A 13,970-nucleotide genomic window follows, 5' to 3' on the forward strand; every position below is an offset into this window, starting at 1 on the left:
GTGGAGGTTGTCCTGTCTGGAAAGCTGGAGGATTTGCCGAGAAGCATATCGTGAGCCTCAGCTGCTCTAGAAACATGGCCTGGACGATGATGGACGAGAGAGGGCAAGAGAGCTCTGCCTGTGGAAGTGGCTGATTCTTCCTTGAGCTGGAGACAGTCCTCTCCTCCACAGGAGAGGGAAGCTGAGAACCCCAGCGGCGCCTCTGGTGTCTCTCGGGATGGCCACTGTCCTTGCAGAGAGCCTCCCCGCACCAGCTTCTCCGGCAGCCTGTGTGCACCCCTGTTCTGAGGAGCGCCGCTGGGGCTGGCTTCTGATACTGCACTGCGTCCAGTTCCTCCATCTTTCAGGCACCTGGCTTTTAAGGGGGTATCTGAGCATGTTGAGCTTTTTCCCCCCAAAATCGGGGTTTTAAATCAGTGCTGAAACCCAGGCAGACTCTACTCGAAGTGAATGGAAGATGGGAGGCGCTCAGCTGCTCACGGAAGTCTTCCACCAAGGGTTTCTGAGCGCGCAGGAACAACGCGGCGATGTGCAGGGGAAAAGGGATCCAGCGTTTGTTCCGGGGATTAAAAGTGAGTCTGAAATCGCCAGGACTTGGGAGAAAAAGGCTCTTGTTGAGCTCCCCTTTGAATAACCGAGCCCCTTTCTCTGCGAGCGCTAAGTGCTGAGATGCAGCGCCGCCACTGCCTAGAAACTCAACAAAGCCTGGCTTGGTGGCGGCTTTGAGGTTTCAGTTCCATGTAGAATTTTAACCATGAAAAGACACAAAGATTGGTTTCTTCTGAGTCCTTAGCCGAACGCCACAAAGGGGGACCATTCGTGGGGCGCTGGGCTGCTGTCTGCCGCCAGCTGTGCCGCCGCTGTTTCGGAACCTCAGGCCCCGAGGGCAGCCTGGGTTATCCCACCCGGGCACCCCTGTCCCCTGTGCTCAGAAACACAGACTCAGCCCTCCAGGAGGGTGGAGAAAATGGGTCTTTATTTGATTTGTAGCCTGCTGGTGCCACTTGCTGGTTGTCCTCATCTGTAAAATGGGATGATAGCTGGAGTGAAGGCCTGTTCCCAGGCGAGGTGAGGTCATCCGCCTAGCGAAAGAGGGCGAAGCCGTTTACAGCAAACTCTCGCGCTCCCCTTCTACCCACCCTGATTCTGAGCGCAGAGTTCCTTTCTCCCGGCTCTCAAAGCTCCGAACGCTGCCCTCAGTGTTAAGATCTCCACACTTGGTCCGTCTGCGTGCTTGTTACACAGGTAGATGAGGCACCATGGCCCTCACCGTGAGCGAACCTCTCAGTCTTCCTTGGAAGTAGAAAAGGGTCCTCGCAGAGGTAAAAGCGGATGACAGAAACCAAGGAGCCAGCACAGGGTACGTCCTTGCATGGTGCCTATGAAGGCGCCTTCCTTCACTCCCGCCTGAATGGGAGCTGGAAACAAACATCTAGGGCAGGAGCAGCCGCTCCCATGAACACCTTGTGCTGCCTCTGATGCAACCCGGGGGACCCCTGGCTCCGGCCTGGCTCATGTACTAGATGGACGGCTGTGCACTGTGGACTTGGACCCTGGGTTCAAATCCTCAGTCCAACTCTTACAAAAAGTTACAAATCCCTCTAAGCCTTAGATTACGCACCCGTTAAAAGGTGAGTAAAATAGTCCAAGGATTATTATTATAAATAATAATAAAGGCTATAATAAAAACTCAATAAACTACTATTGGTGTTTAATAAAAGTTTGAATAGCCCTTTCTGTAGTTTTCATGGGAAGGGCTTGACTGCCCCTTAAAGGTTTATTGAACTGCTCTTGAAGATCCTTCCCTATTGTTGTATAAGCTGCAAAAGGTGTTGGACAATAAAAGCCAGAACTGGTTACGCTCATCAAACATTTACTTTTTTTTTTGACAGGCAGAGTGGACAGTGAGAGAGAGAGAGACAAAGAAAGGTCTTCCTATTCCATTGGTTCACCCCCCAGTGGCCGCTGTGGCCAGCACGAAACATTTACTTTTGAAATTTTTCTTCCATGCTGGTTTTAATTTTTTTAAATTTATTTTTTGGGGCCAGCACTCTGGCATAATAGGTAAAACTGCCATCTGCAGTGCCAGCATCCCATATAGGCACCTGTTCGAGTCCCGGCTGCTCCACTTCTGATCCAGCTCTCTGCTATGGCCTGGGAAAGCAGTAGAAGATGGCCCATGACCTTGAGCCCCTTCACCCGTGTGGGAGACCTGGAAGAAGCTCCAGGCCCCTGTCTTCCAATCAGCACAGCTCGGGCATTGTGGCCATTTAGGGAGTGAACCAGTGGATGGAAGACTTCTCTCTCTCTCTGTGCCTCTGCCTCTGCAACTCCATCTTTCAAACAAATAAATAAATCTTTATTTTTAATTATCTGAGAGAGAGAGAGGGAGAGATCTTCCATCCACTGGTTCACTACCCTAATGATGGGTACAGCCAGGGCTGGGCCAGGCCAAAGCCAGGGCCAGGAACTCAATCCAGTTCTTCCATGTGGGTGGCAGGGAGCCAAGTACTTGAGCCATCATCTGTGGCCTCCCATGGTGCACAGTAGCAAGAAGCTGGATCCAAAGCAGAGGTAGGACTTGACCCAGGCTCTGCAGTATGGAATGTGGGTGTCCCAAGCTGTGGCTTAACAACTGCACCAGGTGTTAGCTTTTTATTCTAATCTATTAGGTTGGAATCCGTGGTGGTGTAATCACGTCATTTTTGAATTCAGAGAAATAGTTTATATTGTTTTTAGAGTCTGCTCATTAAAGGGTTAATGTCGGCATGATTTTTTGCAGCCGGCCCTTACTCCTTTTTTTCCTTTATTGAGCGGAAGTGTTAGCGAACTGACTAACTTACACAAAATCACAGAGTTGGCACCTGCGACCTGGGAAGAGCTGGTATAAGGGGAGCAAAGCTTGCTACAACGGGTGACCCCTGGTCTCGGGCCTGGCACTCTTGTTCTCTGATTCCTTCGGCTTCTGGATGGCCTTCTAAGGACTTCAGAGAAGACTTCTGGCGCCCTCAGTCACAAGCAATGCCTGGTGACCCAGAAGTGGGCCCGAATTCTCGATTTTTCTGAGTTAATCTTGAGAAGTCCCGGATTGGATTTTCTGGTCACATGTCCAACCTGAGCCAATCATAGTGCCGGAGGGAGGATCTTGTGCTTTGATTGGCCAACCGGGGTTATCGCTCAGGCCCATTCCCAAGGCTGGGTTATCGGCTCAGTTCTAACAGCGTGGTGGGTGTGAAGCGGCTGCCAGAAGGTTCTGGAGCGCCTCTGTACTTCGTTCTCCTTCCCAGCACAGAGGTTTCCGGCGACGCTGGCTTTGGGACTGCCGTGGTAGTCATGGCGCTGCGCGTTGGGCGGAGCCCGTTCACCTGGGGCCCGTCACGTGGGCAGCAGGACCCGCTCCCTGGGAATGCTGGGAAGTCGCGTGTGTCCCGGATGGTGAGGACCCGGGGAAAGGGCGCGGCCTTGGAGTAGGTGGTGGTTGCCTCGTGTCCTGTGACCCTTTGGGGTTGGTGCAGGGCGGCCGGTGTCACCTCCACCGTGGCCTTGCTTGCCTCGCGTTGGAACGCCTCAGGATGCACCTTCGTTCAGGTCCTGCTGGGCGGGAGTGCGGAGTGCGGGGCCCCTAAGGTGGGTCCCGTTGTGACCCACACCTCCCCGGCTGCGGAGCTGCTGTCCGCTGCCGCCTGAGGCGCGCCATTTGTCTTAGCGCAGGGCTGAACTGGTGCGGGAAAGGGTTCGGGCTCGGCCTCGCGTCCCCGCGACGCCGGCCTCGGGCTGCGCGCGGCCTGCACGCTGCGAAGTCACCGCGAGATGGCGCTTGCGGTCTTTCGCCTTCCTGCGAGCTCTCGGACGGGGACTTGATTCCCTTGGTTTCCCCGTGATCCCGCCGAGACACGTGCCGCTGCCTGAGGGGTTTCAGAATGACCGCCTTGCAGCCGCGGGCGGGTTGCCTGCCCCTAGAGGGCTGTGCGTGGGGAAGTGGGGTGTGGACAGAACGGGTTCAACAGCTCATGGTGATTGTGCCTGTCGTTGCGTTGTGCTAAGCTTTTTAGCAGGATTCTGAGTAACAATTCTTTGAGTTTACTCTAGAATCGGGGAATTGCGAGTCCTTTCACCGGCATCTGGAAGGTCTCAGGCCAGAGGCTTCGGGAACCTTCTCCGTCATGCCCCAAAAGCCCCTGTGCTGAGGAGGCCAGCTGTGGGGAGATCCACGTGTGGGCTCTGGGGTGGGTCTGGTGTGGGAGTGAAGCAGGACCGTCCATCCTTCCGGGTCAGCGTCTCGGTGACATTCCCCACTGCCAGGGATCCCGTAGCCTACATGAGAGACAGATGTGTCTAGGAAAATGCCACTCAGTGCCAAGGTGTGGCAAAATAGGCTCAGACAGGCCTTGGTTGAAGTCCGGCTGTGGCTGTTTGGTTCCTGGGGGGTTCTTATGCCAGTAATGGAACGTCTGTTGTGGTAGTAGGTGTGTCAGTGCCTGTGTCATCGGCTTGCCATGGAGCTTGAGTGAGAACACAGGTGGGCTACCTTGAGATGGGCACAGGGATGTGCCCGAATCTCAGGGGTTTCCTTCTCCCTTGTAGGATTTGCAGATGTCTCAAAGCTCAGAATGAATACAGTGGGTGGTAGGATGTGAATTCCAGACACCGTCTAAAGATTTGGGTGAGGGGAAGAGATCGATGAAACCAAGTGTGGCTGGGACAGACCTCTGTCATGTGGTGGGCTTGGGTTCAAAGGGTCGGTTGCTCAAATGCAAGATTGGTGTGTGTGTGTGTGTGAGTGAGTGAGGGAGGGTGGCTGGAACTCTGCTCTTCTGTAACAAGGGCCCTGGGATCAGCTCTGCTTAACAGATGTGATGAGGGCGCTGAAAACACAGCACAGACTTAGGTGGGGTTAGGAAGTGAGCGTCAGCCCCACGGAAGGTGGTTTGGGGAGGTTGCCCTGGGTGGCAGAGGACCTGGCAGCCGTGGCCTGCGGTAACTGAGAGGATGGGCCGGGCGAGCCTGGAGAAGGTCAGCAGTGACACTTTCTGGACACAGCAAGGCCTGGCACCTGAAAGGGCTTGGCACGACATGTGCAACTCAGGGCTGCGCTTCTGACGGCGGCCGTTAGGGTGCAGCTCGAGGAAGCATTTCACCGTTTTGAGCACGTGCACGTCGCTGGACATGGAGTGAGCGGCGCTGTGTGTGGTGAGGCTCCTGTGGCTGGAGTGGCTTTGGCAGCTCTTAGGCGTGGTTGCCTTGAGCTGGAACCGTGCACAGAACTGCAGGGTGACTTCAGTCGGGGGAGTCCGAGGAGCCACCAAAATTGTCGGCAAAATATTCTAGGGAAAGGAACCATAGCACTCACCTGTTTTTCAAGGGAACTCAGAGTTCAAAGGTAGTGAAAAAAATCAGCCATGTCAGAGAGATGTTTCTACCACTGCAAGCTGGGGCTGGAGTCTAAGGTCTCCCCACCCCTAATACACACCAAGTTGAAGGTTTCTTAGTCCTTGTAGCATGAAGTCACTGTTACTTTTACGTGTCATTCCTTGTCCGCTTATCAAGTGCTTTATGCATTCTTTTATTTACTTATTTATTTTTATTTATTTAACGTTAGGGAGATGGATTTATATTGGTTCAATCCCCAAATGCCCACAAAAGCCCAAACTGGGCCAGGTGTGAGCCAGGGGCTAGGATCTGCATCCCACATGGGTGTCGAGGATCCTAGTATGGAGCTGTCCCATTCTGCCTCTGAGTCTGCATTAACAGGAAGCTGGAATTACAAGTGGAACCAGGCCTGGAACCAGGAACTTGGATATGGTATGCAGGTGTTCCAAGTGGCATATTAACCATTAAGCCAATGCCTGCCCCAAATATTACATGTTCTACTTGAATTATCTTATTAGGGTCACAAAAAATTCCTTGAGATTAAGTCATAGTGTCCTTATCTGACTGATGGTGGTGCAGCCGGAGCACAGAAGTTTTCCCAAGGTCCAGGAAGGTTTCAGCTTCTTCTCTTGATAGATGTGTGTCTCAGGCTTGGCCTTTTGGTGCCTAATAAATGAACTGCTGGCCCAGGTAGGTCAACGTAGGCCATACAACTCTAGTTTCTCTTGGCCATTGTAAAAGTGTATGATAGCAATAAAGTTAATAATAAATAGCTATCTTTGGTTGACTTATTACTTCCTGTGTTGCAGCATCTCTCGATACCATAAATGTGAGACTTGGAGAAATTAAGTGACGAGCCCATGGTCACTGGGCTTCTAAGGAGAGGGGCCAGGAAGCGCTGCAGACCCCTGGGGGTGGGCCCTGAGCTGGGGGTCTGGGTCCCTTCTGTGTATCCACCTGTCGCTCCCCCTCTTCGTGGAGGAACGACACAGGACCCTGCGCTGTTCTTTCTGTCTGCTCGGCCCTCCCCGGGTTTGCTGCTGGTTCTTCCCGGGTTGGCTACTATCCCTTCCACCTCCGTGGAAGGGCAGTTCCCCCTGGCCGCATTCCCCACTTCCGCAGGGGAGCGGCACACCGCCGGCCGGCTTTCTCGGGGGCTGCACGGGTTCCCTTAGATGTTCCCCATAGATGTTCCTGGTGCATGCCGTCTCTCTCCTCCTTTATAGTCCTCCTCCGCCAATCCCAACTCGGCTGCCCACACGCCGAGTACGCTGCTCTCCAATCAGGAGCAGGTCCTACAGTTTATTGGTTGAACTGGAGGCAGCTGTGCGGAAGCTGTTTACTTCTCTCCCAGCGCCATATTGTGGGAGAGCAGATGCATAGAATAAGTCTTAATTCCAGTAACTCAGTCTAGTCCGGCCTGCTCCCCACATCCACCAGATGAGAGGCTGTTGGAATGGACACCATCGTTGTTCAGCAAATTCCTTCACATTTGGGGAGGGAGCATTCAAGGTCCCAGAGCACCAGGTACACTTGTCCTTAGCCTCAGCAGCAGGGAGCTGGTCCAAGGCTGACCGCACAGAGGACAGTACAGCCTGTGAACCTGCGGGGCTCAGGCGCCACAACAAGGCCCCACTGGCCTGCATCTTGGGTCTCCGAGCCCAGCTCCTTCTAGGTTCTGAGACAGGAGCAAGTCAGCAGCCTTACTGCAGGACGGCACTTCTGACCCACCCAAGCAGTCAGGCCAGGTGATGTGGGGGAGGAGCTCCCAGCTTTGCTTCAGCCTCCCAGCCTCCTGCAAGCAGGACTAGGAAGTCAGAGGCCTTTTGCAGGGTAGCTGTTTGGCTGACTTTTTTTTTTTTTTTTTTGACAGAGTGGACAGTGAGAGAGAGGGACAGAGAGAAAGGTCTTCCTTTTGCCGTTGGTTCACCCTCCAATGGCTGCCGCGGCCGGCATGCTGCGGCCGGCGCACTGCGCTGATCCGATGGCAGGAGCCAGGTGCTTCTGGTCTCCCATGGGGTGCAGGGCCCAAGGACTTGGGCCATCCTCCACTGTACTCCCTGGCCACAGCAGAGAGCTGGCCTGGAAGAGGAGCAACCGGGACAGAATCCGGTGCCCCGACCGGGACTAGAACCCGGTGTGCCGGCGCCGCAGGCAGAGGATTAGCCTAGTGAGCCGCAGTGCCGGCAACTTTTTTTTTTTTTAAAGATTTATTTTATTTATTTGAAAGGCAGAGTTACAGAGAGAGGTAGAGACACAGAGAGAGGTCTTCCATCTGCTGGTTCACTCCCCAGATGGCCGCAATGGCCAGAGCTGTGCTGATCCAAAGCCAGGAGCCAGGAGCCTCTTCCAGGTCTCCCACATGGGTGCAGAGGCCCAAGGACCAGGGCCATCTTCCAATGCTTTCCCAGGCCACAGCAGAAAGCTGGATAGGAAGAGGAGCAGCCGGGACTAGAACCGGCACCCATATGGGATGCTGGCACTTCAGGCCAGGGCATTAACCCACTGCACCACAGCACCAGCCCCCTTGGCTGACTTTTGTTCTCCTGAAAGCAGAACCTGATCCTTTAGTGTCTGGGGAAGTGGGTACACAGGCACGTGGAAGGGAAGTGTGTTTTTTTTTTTTTTTTTTAAAGATTTATTTATTTATTTGAAGGTCAGAGTTACACAGAGAGAGGAGAGTCGGGGTGGGGAGGGTCTTCCATCTGCTGGATCACTCCCCAGATGACTGCAATGGCCGGAGCTGTGCCAATCAGGAGCCAGGAGCCTCTTCCGGGTCAACCACGCAGGTGCAGGAGCCCAAGGACTTGGGCCATCTTCTGCTTTCCCAGGCCATAGCAACGAGCTGGATCAGAAATGGGGCAGCTGGGACTTGAACTGGTGCTCATATGGGATGCCGGCACTACAAGTGGCAGCTTTACCTGCTACACCACAGCGCTGGCCCCGGGGAAGTGTTTTGATTTGGATTTTCCTTCAACAGATGGGTCTTCAAGGTCCAGGTGCCTCCTGGGGACAGTCCCGTGGTGTCAGATCCAGTCTTGTCCAGCAGGGGAGGTGGCCCAGGATGACTCTGGGGCAACTGGGGGATTACCCTAGAAGATTTTATTGGGATGCTCCACGAGCTTGGAGTTACCTTTACTTGCAGAGGGCCCCACATCAGTGAGGAACAGGTCATCCAGGGGGAGTGGCTGCTTTATTATTCCTTCTACACCTCATGTCCCCACCCCTTGTGAGTAGGGTCATCATAGATTGTATCAGCTGTGCTAGGGCTCTCTGGGGACAATGTGTGTGAACCAGGGCTGTCCCAGGCAAGCCGTGGTATGTGGTCCCCCATCCAGGAGTATCCACACAGGATTTCTGTGCTCTTGAAACCTCTTAGCCACTGTGCGACCTTGGACAGGTTTCTTCGTTTTCCTAAGCTTCAGGTTCTTCATCTGTACAAGGGGGCAATAGTGGAGTTTGGTGAGGAAGCTGTGGGTCTTGCTCTTGCTTTTGTTGTGCTTTACCGCCCTTTGAAGTATACCTGATTGACAGCATTGGTGCTGAGGAGCTGCGGGGGAGTGGAAGGGTGAGCCTTTTCCCACAGTTCTCTTGGTTTGTAATTTTGTTTGGTTTTACTGAAGTGGACACTTTGATTTGTCTTTCTGGGTTGTTACTTCAGGGGAAAACCGTCCTTTCTAGTTTAGAAGTGATTGCCATGTTGGGGCTGCCTGAACTGGACCAATGGGAGAGCCCCCCACTTACTCTCCTGTTAGCTCTGGGAATAGCTGTGAGTGTGCTCTGGATGTCTCCTCAAATCTCACAGGATATGCCTGTGGTTATCCTGGAGTAGTGTCCTGATGGGATAGGGCCGAGTACTGTACATCCAGTGTTGAATTCATTTTTTAAAAAGATTTATTTTATCCATTTGAAGGGAGAGAGAGAGAGAAAGAGAGAGAGAGAGAAAGAGATCTTCCATCCTCTGTTTCACTCCCCAAATGGCTGCAACAGCCATGGTAGGGCCAGGCTGAAGCCAGGAACCTGAACTCCATCCAGGTCTCTCATGTGAGAAGCAGGAGCCCCAATACTGAGGCCATCTGCTGCTGCCCTCCCAGGCACATCAGTCGGGAGCTGGATTGGAAGTGGAGCAGCTGGCACTCAAGCGAGCTGGGCACACTTCCTTTTATGAAGTGGAGATTAATCATTCAGTTAACACACAGGCCAGCTTCCTTAGCCATGCTTGTTTGACCAGTGTCTAGTTTTGTCTTTTTAAAAAATGCTTATTTTTGTTTCTCTGGAATGCAGAAAGACAAAGAAAGATCTTCTATTCTCTGGTTCACTCTCCAAATGCCTGAAATAGGCCTGGGCCAGGCCAAAGCCAGCAGCCAGGAACTCAATCTAGGTCTCTCATCTGGGTGGTGGGGACTCCATTGTTTGTGCCATCACCTGCTGCCTCCCAGGATACTAGCAGGAAGCTAGAAGCAGAAGCAGAGATGAGACTCAAACCAGATGCTCCAATATGGGACACTGGCACCCCAAGCAACTTGCTAACCACTGCACTAAATGCCTATTCCTTCCAACTGAATCTGAAAGCCTTTTCCTGTGGAAGTTTCCCTTGACACTGCTGTGATGGTGTGCAAGTAGGACTGGAAATTTCCTCTGGCTGCTAATGGTAATGGCTGTGAATGCAGAGGGCAGCAAACTTAAGTATTGTGGATTTTGAATTTTTACTCATTTTCATTTTATTTGAAAGGCAGAGACAGAGTGAGACCTTTCAGGAAGCTGGATCAAAAACAGAGTAGCCAGGACTGTGTAACAGGGTGTGACAAGGCAGGAGACCATGGTGACCAGGTGGCCTTCTAGGGCTTTTGCCATTACCCCAGGCTCGCATTTGATGGACATGGGTTCTGCCTGGGTAGAAGCAGCTGGGAGCTTCCACTTCCACCGGCAGCAAATCAATGGAATAAGCACCATGATTATGGTGTCATTGAATTCATCTCAGTGTTTTAGTTAGAAACAAGTTGAAATCATCAAGATGTTGGTTTAAAAAAATCAATTCAGAGATCTCTGTCTCTCCGTAACTCTGCCTTTAAAATTAGTAAATGAATTAAAAAAAAAAAGAGGTCTGCCCAGGGTTAGGCGCCATGAACCAGAGGGTTTAAGCAAGGGAGGAACTGCTGGTGGCTGGAGTGGATAGGAGGTATAAGGTGGTGCCTACTGCAGAGAGTCAGTCACCTGCTCAGAGACTGTCTCTGCCACCTGCTAACTGTGAGTATGGGTCGTGGGTTCACCTCACTAAGCCTCAGGTCCTCAGCTGTAATGGGACTGTAGTAAAGGTCCCTATCGCGGTTGTTCCCAGGATTCAGTGAGATAAGGCACACAAGTCTGGCTCATGACAGCAATAGTGGCACTGTCACAATGACTGTCCCCACACAGCCTTGGGAACTTGGCCCGAGTACAGAGGATCTTTGCTGCCCTCTGGTGGTAAGGCTCTGGGTAGTTGCCTGTAGAAGCAGCTGGGAGATGGTTCCTTGAAAATGAGAAAATAAACTAAGTTTTATTGCTCTTCTGATGACATCTAAGAATATCCATTCAGCTTTTCATAAATGGGAGGTGGGACTGGCATTGTGGGTAAAGCCGCCACCTGAAATGCTGGCATACCATGTGGGCACCAGTTCTTGTCTTGGCTGCTCCACTTTTGATCTAGCTCTCTGCTAATGGCCTTGGAAAAGCAAAAGCAGATGGCCCCAGTGTTTGGGCCCTTGCCACCCTCGTGGGAGACCCTGATGAAGTTCTTGGCTTTGTCCTGGTCTAGTGCTGGCCTTTTCAGCCTCCTGAGAATGAACCACTCGGTGGAAGATCTCTCTTTCTGTTTTTCTCTCTGTAACCACTTTTCAGACAAGTATATATTAAAAAATAAATAGAAAAGAAATGGGAGGAGAGGAGAAAAACAACTCATCAGTCCTAGAAGTAGCACTGGGTCTTCTTGTATGAGAGGGTATTGTGGTTTTGCACTGGATTTGACTTCCCAATGCCATGCAAACTTGTAAACCTCACAGCCTGATGTTAACAGTGGTAAGTGGATCTATGTTCATGGTTGGTGGATTAAAGGTGGAGGTCTGGGTCTGGCATTGTGCGTTGGCTTAAGCCACTGCCTGCATCAGCGGCATCCTAGGTGAGTGCCAGTTTGGATCCAGGCTGCTCCACTGTCAATACCGTTCCCTGCTCAGGCACATGGGAAGGCAGCAGAAAGTGGCCTGAGTGCTTGGGCCGCTGCAGCCATGAGGGCGACCCAGATGGAGTTCCATGCTCCTGGCTTTGGCCTGGTCTAGTCATGCTCATTGTGGCCATTTGGAGGGTGAACCAGCAGATAGAAGATCTCTCTCTGTCCCTCTGCCTTTCAAATAAATAAATCTTTTAAAAAGTTAAAACTGGTGGAGGCTTGCTCTAACGATGTCTCTGGGAGGTGGGCCCAGCAGGAAGCCTTTGGGTCCCTGGAGGTCCTCAGAAAGCTTTCTTGCCTGAAAGCCAGGTGCTGTCCACCCCCTACTTCCTGGCCCGCCATGTGATCGTCATTCACACGTGTGCTCTCACCACAGGTGTGACTAACGGGGCTGCACGACATTGGACTGGGAGCCTTGAAGCTATGTGCCAAAAGGACCCTTGCTCCATCCTGAGACATTGCTCTCAGGTGCCTCAGTCAGGGAGGGAAGCTGACCACTATCAGGGGCCTCAGGAAAGACTGAGGGGCTGCCTTGCTGTGAAGTTCCTGGGGTTCTCTGCAGGATGAGTGGGCGGTGGTGACCAGGGACAGGGAGAGAGCTGCTTTCTTTGGGGGCTCACCTGGGCTGAGGTTGATGTCACCTGGGCCACCCTCTGAACCCCGCCATGCATTCTCTACTTTTCCGTCCCCGACACACTCTGCCTTTGCTGGCGAGACTCACGGCACCATGTCAGAACCATGTGGTATCAGCATGATAACAACTTGCAATTTGCTGGGAGACCTTCCAGGCCTGATGGAGCGCTCGGTCAGGGACTCCTATGGGGAGGTTGCACCCACAGCCTGCATTGTGTCCCTCTAGCAATGAGAGAAACAGCAACTTAAGGCAGTGACTTTGCCTCTTTTGTAGACTGTAAGCTCTTAGTAAGGAAAGAAGAAATATCGTTATGTTGAGGTTGCTAGGGTCTACAGTACAATAAGGAATTTTAAGAGACCACATTCATTTAGCTTTCATAACACGATAATAATTGCTGTATTTTATGTTTAGCTGTTAATCTCTTATCCTGCTGAATTCATACATTTTTATCATAACTGGCATGTATAGGAGCAAGCACAGTCTGTCTGGGGTCTGGTGCCATGTGTGACAAGACAACCTGGAGTCTTGCACTACACCTCTCATGGGTAAGGAGCATGATTGTGCCATGTGAATGCCACTGTGGGTCCTGAGAGGGATTTCACAGAAACATCAGACATAGTCCTTGGCTGCTAAGAGCACCTCTTGTTAGTGTTCAAGTTAGAGTAGAACTGTTAAGATGTAGTACAAATCATGTAACATTTCAGGGCTGATTATTGGTGTCCTGAGTTGATAGTGGAGATGGGGCTGGCACGTGGCCTTGAGACAGGTGAACTGCATGAGGTTGATGTGGAAAGGGCCCTGCCAAGGACTGAGTAGGATCTGGCTCTGAACCTGTGCGGACCGTTAAGTCCCAGGGTCATGGGTGTATTGGGAGGGTAGTGGCTTGATCCAGTGATGCTGTCTAAGAGGTAGACCTAGTGGAAGGTCCTTGGGTCCCTGGGGGCATGTTCTTGGAGGTTAGATCCCCAGAGAGCTGCTCTGACTGCTGGCTTGCCATGTGGTTCACCCTTGGCATGTGCTTCATGGTTGCTGCCTCTGGTCTCACCAGAAGCCAAACCACTGGGGCCCAGCTGATGTTGGTCTGTGAACCTCCAAAACAATGAGCCAGAGTAAGCCTCCTTTCTTTGCCAGTGGCTTGTCTTAGCATTCTGACACACAGCTGGCTAATACAGGCCCCATGCTTGGTTTGTTGCTCTGTAGTCACTGTCTTAAAATTGTTAACGGTTTTGAAAAGGGGCTTCTGCATCTTTGTTTTTATTTGCATAGGCCTTGCAAGTTATGCAGCTGGTCCTAACCCAAGGTCTGTGGTGACCAGGAGAAGCTCCTGGTGGAGGGGGCCAGGGAGGATTTGGACATGTAGAGAAGTTGGGTTGGATTGAAATTATCTGAGGGTTCTGACATCCTGGGGTCCAGCCCGGTGCAGCATTGTGCACCTGCTCAGGAAATGCTTGTGGGAAGTTGAGGAAATGGCACATGATCTTTTGGGAGCCTGTCTGTGAGGATGTGGTGCCTGCACATGGGCCTGGTCTGCTCCATGTGTGGAGAAGCAGGCCTGCCCCTAGCCAGGGCAGCCTGTGAGAGTGTCAGCCACAGGCCCACGCAGAATGGCCGCCTGCCTCTCTGTGCTGCCCTGGAATTACTCTCGTTTCTGGAATGTGGTGGGTGGATACCTCACAGGGCTGCTGGGAAGCCAGAGGGAGAAACTCCGGGAAATGGCTCTGAAACCACATAGAGGGATTGGTCCTGGGGGCCTACCATGGTTCC

General features: G+C 52.3%; 1 long non-coding RNA gene across 2 annotated transcripts in view; it reads left to right on the plus strand.

Moving 5' to 3' along the window:
* Positions 1 to 3,136: 3,136 nt before the first annotated feature.
* Positions 3,137 to 13,970, plus strand: part of LOC127490504 (uncharacterized) — a 102,396-nt gene continuing 91,562 nt past the window's right edge. Inside the window, exon 1 of one of the 2 annotated variants that reach the window (XR_011389737.2) lies at positions 3,137 to 3,435. This is a non-coding gene — a long non-coding RNA (uncharacterized LOC127490504). The remainder of the gene's footprint in view (positions 3,436 to 13,970) is intronic. The other variant, XR_016236138.1, reaches the window with a different exon arrangement.

The sequence above is a fragment of the Oryctolagus cuniculus genome, chromosome 6, assembly GCF_051225735.1.
Source record: "Oryctolagus cuniculus isolate XC-2025 breed Fujian yellow rabbit chromosome 6, ASM5122573v1, whole genome shotgun sequence".
Lineage (NCBI taxonomy): Eukaryota > Metazoa > Chordata > Mammalia > Lagomorpha > Leporidae > Oryctolagus > Oryctolagus cuniculus.